Source organism: Phyllostomus hastatus, unplaced genomic scaffold (assembly GCF_019186645.2).
Source record: "Phyllostomus hastatus isolate PE091 unplaced genomic scaffold, TTU_PhHast_1.1 phas_contig_38, whole genome shotgun sequence".
Classification (NCBI taxonomy): domain Eukaryota; kingdom Metazoa; phylum Chordata; class Mammalia; order Chiroptera; family Phyllostomidae; genus Phyllostomus; species Phyllostomus hastatus.
The window spans coordinates 7,427,292-7,435,811 of NW_025333869.1; positions in this window are offsets into that span (position 1 = coordinate 7,427,292).

Genomic DNA, 8,520 nt, shown 5'->3' on the forward strand with positions numbered 1-8,520 from the left:
GGAGCCCAAGGGAAGCTGCAATTGAGGGAAGACACTGGAGTCCTGAGTCATCCTCAAATCAAGTAAGGAAGCCTCCAAAAATAGCACTGTGTTCATTTGCCAGGTGTCATAACAAAGCACTGTAGGCCTGAAGGCTTAAGCAGAAGACATTTATTTCTTCACAGGTCTCGAGGCCCGAAGTCTAAGATCAGAGTGTCACCAGGGCCTCTTCTGAGGCCTCTCTCCTTGGCTGTAGGTGGCTGTCTTTTCTCCATGCTTCCATACAGTCTGCCCTCTAGGTATGTGTGTTTGTGTTCAATTGTTCTCTTCTTATAGGTATTCCAGTCATTTTGGACTAGGGCCCACCCCATATACCTTATTTTAACTTAGTTACCTCTTTAAAGACCTTATTTCTAAATGTGGTTATGTTATGATGTATGGTGTTAAAACCTCAGCACATGAATTTGAAGAGGACACAATTTAGCCCAGGAAGAACATAAATTACCATATGGATAAATTATCCATAAATAAAGTTAAAAGACACAAGTGACAGAAATGGAGAAATAAATATTTTCAACATTTATAATATACACATCATTTTTTCCAGAATGTATACAGAGTTTATATAATCAATAAGAAAAAAGTAAACAGCTCAATAGAAATATGGGCAGAGAACACAAATAGGAAATTCACTGAAAAGGAATACAAAAGAATCAACAAATAAGATTCTCAACTTCACTTACCAGTTTTGCGCAAACAAATTAATTAAAGGCTTGTTTTAATCTATCAGACTGACACAAGTTAAAAAGACTGATAATAACAAATCTTGGCAAGGATGTAAGGAACTAGGAACTCTTACATGTTAACAGGGAAGCATAAATTGTTACAGTCTCACTGAAGACAACTTATAAAACATTCATATCCTTTAACCCAGTGTTAAACTATTAAGAATCAATGTTACCAAAATAGGTGCACATATGCTAAAGGATTTGTGTATAGGAAGACTTTTTTTCTCATATAAATGTAAAAAATAATGTAAATGTCCATTCAATGGAAGTGAAGGTAAATATAATTATTATACACATAAAGTGAATACAGTATACACATTAAGCAGAATAAAATAGTCCTACACGTATTGAGATTAAGGTAAAGATCTTTAAGACAAAGGGAAAAAAAGAAGCAAATCATGGAACTATATTCTTGTGGGTACATTTAATGTTTTTTAAAATATATTTTATTGATGATGCTATTATAGATGTTCCATTTTTCTACCCTGTATTCCCCTCCACCCTGTATCCCCCTCCTACCATCATTCTTCCACCTTAGTTCATGTCCATGGGTCACATATATATAAGTTTGTTGGCTTCTCCATTTCCCATACTATTCTTAACCTCCCCCTGTCTATTTTGTACCTATCATTTATGCTTCTTATTCCCTGTACCTTTTCCCCCATTCTTCCCCTTTCCCTTCCCTGCTAATAACCCTCTATGTGATCTCTATTTCTGTGAATCTATAGGAATAGCTTCTAGTTTTTTGCTATAGGAATAGGTTCTAGTTTTTTGCTTAGTTTGTTTTTGTCCTTTTTTTTTTTAGGTTCAGTTGTTGATAGTTGTGAGTTTGTTGTCATTTTACTGTTCATACTTTTGATCTTCTTTTTCTCAGATTAGTCCCTTTAACATTTCATATAATAAAGGCTTGATGATGATGAACTCCTGTAACTTGACCTTATCTGGGAAAGACTTTGTCTGCCCTTCCATTCTAAATGATAGCTTTGCTGGATAGAGTAATCTTGGATGTAGGTCTCTGCCTTTCACGACTTTGAATTCTTCTTTCCAGCCCTTCTTGCCCTAAGGTCTCTTCTGAGAAATCAGCTAAGAGTCTTATGGGAACTCCTTTGTAGGTAATTGTCTCCTTATCTCTTGCTGCTTCTAGGATTCTCTCCTTCATTTTAATCTTGGGTAATGTAATTATGATGTGCCTTGGTGTGTTCCTCCTTGAGTCCAACTTCTGTGGGACTCTCTGAGTTTCTGGGACATCCTGGAAGTCTGTTTCCTTTGTCAGATTAGGGAAGTTCTCCTTCATTATGTTTTCAAATAAGTTTTCAATATTTTGCTCTTCCTCTTCTCCTTCTGGCACCTCTATGATTCAGATGTTGGAAAGCTTAAAGTTTTTCCAGAGGTTCCTAAGCCTCTTCTTAGGGTTTTTTTTTTTTTGAATTCTTGTTTCTTCATTCTATTCTGGTTGAATGTATACTTCTTCCTTCTGCTCCAAATGGTCGATTTAAGTCCCAGTTTCCTTCCCTTCAATGTTGGTTCCCTGTACATTTTCCTTTACTTCACTTTTCATGGCCTTCATTCTTTCCTCTAATTTGTGACCATACTCAATCATTTCTGTGAGCATCCTGATTACCAGTGTTTTTAACTCTGCATCTGATAGGTTGGCTATCTCTTCATTGCTTAGTTGTATTTTTCCTGGAGCTTTGATCTATTCTTTCATTTGGGTCATTTTTTGCCTCCTTGAGTCTGTTACATAGTAAGGGGTACAGCCTTAGGTATTTGCTAGGGTGGGGTAATCCACTTTGCTGTGCTATGGTACTGTATGAGGGGGAGGGGTCTGATAGGGAACAATGCTGCTTACTCAGCTCTCTGCCAGCTTTTAGTCACTTCCTCCACTACCCACAAGCAAAGTGGGACCATCTGGTACTGATTTCCAGGTGTGTAGATTTGTGTACATTCTAGGACCCTGTGGGTCTCTCCAAGGATCTCTCCTGTGAGGCTGGGAAGTCCCCACTTAATGTCTTTATAAGTGTATCTTTGTGAAGTGGATATTGGAAAATACATAGACAGTTTTGTGAAAATGTCACCAAGATGTCTAGTAGTTATCTATCTCTAGAGGGGGATACAGGTGAAGTTGGGGTAGATGGAAGGGGAATTTTTCACCTTTTTCTCTATATTCTATATATTTTAAATTCTGTACAACCAGAATAAATATACACTTGCGTGATCTGACATCCACATGGAAGAAAAGAAAGATTCTGCTTCTGAAGATTGTTTGTAGATCTTCACAGTCATGGCTCATCTCAGTCTTCTGGAAGCCATCCTCACAGGAGCCTTGGTTACCTGAAGTGTTTGCTTTAATCAGTGTAATTAGCAGAGCATCAATTAGGCTGTAAAGCCTGACAGCCCTGCAGGCTCCCACAGTATGGGCTTTGTCCTCTGTTGTTCTACCCTGCCCTTCAGTGACTCAGCTTCCCTCCATTCTGTGTGGCTCTCTCCCCATCCATGACCCTGTGTTTCCTCTCATGACTCTGAAGACCACTGTGGGAAAACAGAAGTCTCTGGAATCTTTTAATTTGCTAGGACTTTGTTCCTGCTTGCTGTTCCATACTCTTTGTCTTTCTTAAGTGGCTCATTCAGGCCTTTAACTAGTAAACTTCTCTGTCAGTTTGCCCAATGTGAATCTCCTCCCTTTTCCCAGCTCACTGAGTGGTTCCACTGTCCACTAAAGTCACTAAAACCAGAAATCTGTGAGTTATCATTGCTTCACCACTCTGCCTGGTCAACTGCTAAACCCTATAGTGCTAATATTCCTAAATGTTTCACAGATCTGTCTCCCTTTCTCTATCTCTACTGCCAATGTTTTATTGCCTATCATCTGGATATATTTTTACTCTCACCTTTTAACACTCTGTCCTCCCTCCAGTTGCCTGAGAAAGCTTTCTAAAATGCAAACCTGATCATGTTCTTCAGAGATTAAAATATTGCTGGTGTCCTTTTCTACTAAATAGAGTCCAAACCCCTTGACATGGTATACAAAACTGGGTCCCACCTGGACTAGAATGCCTGTCCCCTGTACACATCCAGGCAGTTTCCATTCCCTAGCCTTTTATACAACTCTGCCTTTTTGTATGGTGCTTTTCTTCTGGAGGTTGTCAGTGCACATATGTTGATTTTTCCTCCCCAGCATTCATTCCTATTTCTCGTGGTACTAGCATCCATGGACCATCTGCCTTGCTTCTGAATTCATGTGTTTCAGATGTGTGGCTTCAGGCCTTTTCTCCGCAACTTCACCCAAAGCCAGATCATTTAGGTTCTCTTTATTCCTGAAACTTGAATTTTGAACATCATAAGAATCTTTAAGAGATAGTCCATTTCTGGCTCAGCCCTGCTTCCTAAGAGTAATTCTTCAGTTTTTCTCTGATTTTGTAAGTTGTGCTATAGACAACCTTCCTATGAACTTTTTGGCTTAAGCAGACCAGGAAATTTTCTTGTGTGCTTTTAGTCAAAGAACTCCCAATGAACCCCATGCTTCTGCATCAGACAAACTCTTATTTGTATTTATCCTTTGGGATCCAAGTTAGGTATCCATTTACTCATTCAATTATTCATTCAACAAATATTTACTGAAAACATACTATGAGTTGGATACTATGAAAAGTGCTGGGGATATAATTGTAAATTAAATGAGTATGGTTCTTGGTCATATGGACTTTAAGATATCTTCAAATATACAACACTTAGTGGGAGACTTTAGGTGCAGGGGGTAGAGTATTTCTCTGTTCATGGCACCCTATCAGTATTGGGATGGGTAATTAATTAATTACCTCTGCATCCCCCAACCTTTTCCCACCGTAGGCAACCATATTAGTGTGTTTGATATATATTTGAATGTTTTCTTGTGAAAGGTATACTGTAGCTTTGTGGGCATGTGTTTTTAATTTACATGTGGAGTATTACATTACATTTTTTTGGTTCCCTAATTTTCTTCATTAAACATGGTTGCATGCCTGAAGTATTTGAGGTGATATAAAAGGCCTTAGAAGCAAATATAAAGATTTTGGCTTTTACTTTGGATGAAATGGAAGTCATTTGAGAGGCAACATGATTTGAATCAGTGTTTTACAAGGAAATTTTGCTTTCTGTGTTGAGATTAAAATTTAGGGATGTAAATCTGGAAGCAATGAGGCCAGTTAGTGGGCTGTTACAATAATCCATGGAGGGTTGATGGTGGTTTGAATCACAGACATATATGTTCCTACATGAGGAACTCCTGCATCTAAATGTGAACAAAACCCCAAGAGAAATACAAAAAGAAAGCCCCAAGACTAAAAAGAATGTGAGATGCAAATCATTGATAATCAGATAAATGTAGATTTAAAAAATAGCACAACATTGCATCTGTTATTCTGGCAAATATTAGAAAGCTGAACACTGTCAACCCTGGCTGGGTTATGAGAACTGAAATATCCTCTTGTACTGTTTATGGGAATGTAGACTCGAGCAGCAGTGTGACACTGCTGAGCCAAGTTAAGTACTATAAACACACACTGATGACCTAGCAATCCAGCTCCTGATTATATGTTGCAGAGAAACTTCCACATATATTTATGAGGAAAGTGTAAGAAGGTGTTGATTGTAGTATTGTTTGTGTCAACAGGAAAATTAAGGCATCCTATGTTTCCATCACTGGGACAATGGATGGGTAAAATGTATATTAGCTTTGTGATAAAAAACTATATGCATTATCTCATCTTTTCTTCAAGATAGCCTCAAGACAGTGGGACTTTTAATAGCGTCACATTTACAGAAGATAAAACATAAACTATTCTCCCTTACACACAAACGTCTGCTTGTTTTCTTTCACGTGCTTCTTAGTGTTTGGAAAAGGACGATATGTTTTCAGGGCTCAGTAGTCAGCATGGTTTGGGGTCTCCCTGCCCTGTGCTTTGCGGGATCTCTCTTCCGGGCCTGAGAGGCTTAGGGCCTGGGCCGTCAGCACCACGGACAGCGCCAGGGGGGTGGTGGTGGAGGGGAGGGGCGTAGCATCCACGAGACATAAGGGTGTCTGGGAGTCTCCAGGGCCTGCGCTTGCTGACCCACTGCACAGCTGCAGCTGCGTCACTAGACCCAGGTAATTGGCAAAGTTCTCCGCTCACCCCTGCACTCACATTCTTGACCTGTATCCACCCGACCACTCTGCTGCGCAGAACCCCGCTGGCCGGGTGAGCACTGTGGCTCCTCTCTTCCGAATCCTTCTGTCCCATCTTTTCCCAGCGTCTTGGGGGAGGCTCATGTGCTCCTTTTCCCAGGTTCTGGCGTGCTGCTACCTGTAGTCTTGAGCCCGGGGCCCATGTATGGAAGGGAATGTGTGGTGGGGCGGGGAGGGGGGTGGGCGGGGAAGAGGGGATGAGTGCGACATTGGCTGCGTCCTTGGCTCACCGTGACCTCCTTTAGGACCTGCAGTCCTCCACGCAGGTGTGACCCTGTGAATGCAGTGATTTTGCATGAAGGAGTGATGCGCTAACGGTGTTTCTGCATTAGATCACCAGCTCGAAAGACTACAGAGTGCCCACACTACCTTTTGTGGTCTAGGGTAGGGCTTGCTGCTCTTTGCTCATTCAAGGGGCTGAGCAGCAGAGAAGCATGCTGAATTGGGAGGGCCCCTAGTTTTGTGCCTGACCGGACACGCAGTCGGCTTCAAAGTCACAGGACTTCATGAGGGCAGAGCCCTTACAGACGGGATTTAATCACTGTCTACTCTTGAAAATGGGGAAACTGAGGCCCTGAGAGAGGCAAGACTGGCCTGACGTCACAGCCAGCCTGGGAAGTGTTTCAACCACCTCCAGAGAGATGTGGGAGGAGGTGGGATAGGTTTACTCAAGAGATCCTAACAAGGTGCAATGGGTATTAACAGGTCCCCAAGTGCCCCACTCTGATACCCCTCCCTCCTGACCACCCTCGCAGCTCCTTCACACACATACCTTGGAACAGGCCCCATCTACTTTTGTACTTTGCCCCTCTCTGGGCTTTAGCTCAGGCCCTTCACCTCTGCTAAGTACAAAAGCAGACCCTTCCTATCCTGCTTCCCACCTTGGAGTCTGCTTCTGGGGCTTTCTCTTGGGCTCAAAAAACTAGAGTTGGAGTTTATGCCTGAGTAAAGCTCACTCAATTAGAATGTGAGTCCAGGCTCTGCTGCTGCCCAGCTTCAAGGTCTTGAGGAGGGCCCTTCCTGTCTTGGGATCTCTGAACTGATTTCTACAGTGGGTGGATTAAAGAACAGTCCTCACCAGGACAGTGCAGTCCAGGCCATGTTTGGGGGAGGATTAGTGATTGGGATGTCTGCAGTTGTGATTTTTCTAAAGATAGGGGTGGGGATATTACTGACCTTTTCCCTAGAGAAGAGACCCCTTCCACCCCAAGAGCTCCCCAGAGCAACCTGCCTGGTAATGTTCTGGGAGCTGGGCTGGGTAGGGGATGGGCAGGGTGCCTGACTCTGCTACTACCTTTGCTGTGTAGGTTGGCCCTGGCAGGGCTGGCAGGGGCTCTGGCTCTAGGTACTGAGGTTGGCTTTGTCTCCAGCCCTCCAGGGCTCCTGGGTCCTCAAGCCCTGCAGGGATGGGGCAGGGGTGACTGTCTGACTGCCCTCCTGCCAGGCTGGGTAAAGGCCACAGCAGTGTCTTGCCCAGACAGTTTATTGTTTGTAAAACACTATGTTCCTGCACCAAGCCAGGCTGGGTACACCCAGACTTTGTCACTGTCCTCTTGAACTTTCCCATTCCCCTGTGGGGGTAGGGGTCAGTGCTGGCAGAGAGAGCAGCTCTGGCTGCAGCTGTTGGAAAATGCATCGTTCAAACAAAATCTGGGTTTGTGTCTTGACTCCTCAGTGAGGGGGGCACAGACTCTGGAGCCACAAAGAGCCCTATCACTCACCAGCTTAGTCTCTCTGTGCTTCAGTTTTCCTGTTTATATAGTGGGGCTAATCCTAGTGCCTATCTCAAGAGATTGTTGAGAGCGTTAAATGAACAGTGTCTGCCCCAGAATCAGTGCTCATTGTGTGCTGTTATTTTTATCCCCATGATGGATGGTCTTGCTGTCTGGTTTCAGATGGTAGAGCTTTGTGTGTTGTTTAGATTCTTCTGATAACCCAGGCCAGTAGCTCCTAGGCCAGTGGCTATCTGGGCCAGGGTGACCCTGTATTTGCTCACGCTTCAGAGGTGGTCAGAAGTAGAGCAGGGGCTGGGTCCTCTTGTCTCAAGCCCCCACTCAGCACTTGGAGAGGTACTGCTCCAGGGAGAGCCAGCCCCTAGTGGCTTTCACTGTAGGGCCCGACATCACCAGCTGGTGGGGCTGGCCATGTGGTTGGAAGCTTCAAGGGCCAGCATGTGGGAAAGAACTTTGGGGCACTTGGGGCTCAGGTTCCAGCTGACCCCATCTCCTTCCTTTCTGCACTGGAATGTAGTTTTGCTTTTTAATTTTCCTATTTAGACTTGCTGCTGGTTGCCTGAGGAGCCCACTTTCCTTTGCTTGAGGAGATCATCCCCCCTTCTCTTTGGCTCATGTGACTTTGGAGGGAGAGATGGAGGATAGCCTGGGAGGACTGTACCCTATTCTGCCTTGGGGCCTGACCCCTTGTACAAGGACAGATGGTTCTGGTGACTTGATTGAGCTGATGAAGTAGGAGAGATGCCCTGTTGGTTGAGCACACCAGGCTGAAGATCTCTTGGCACAGGGCCATGCCCAGGCAGGACCTGGGAGCCAGTTA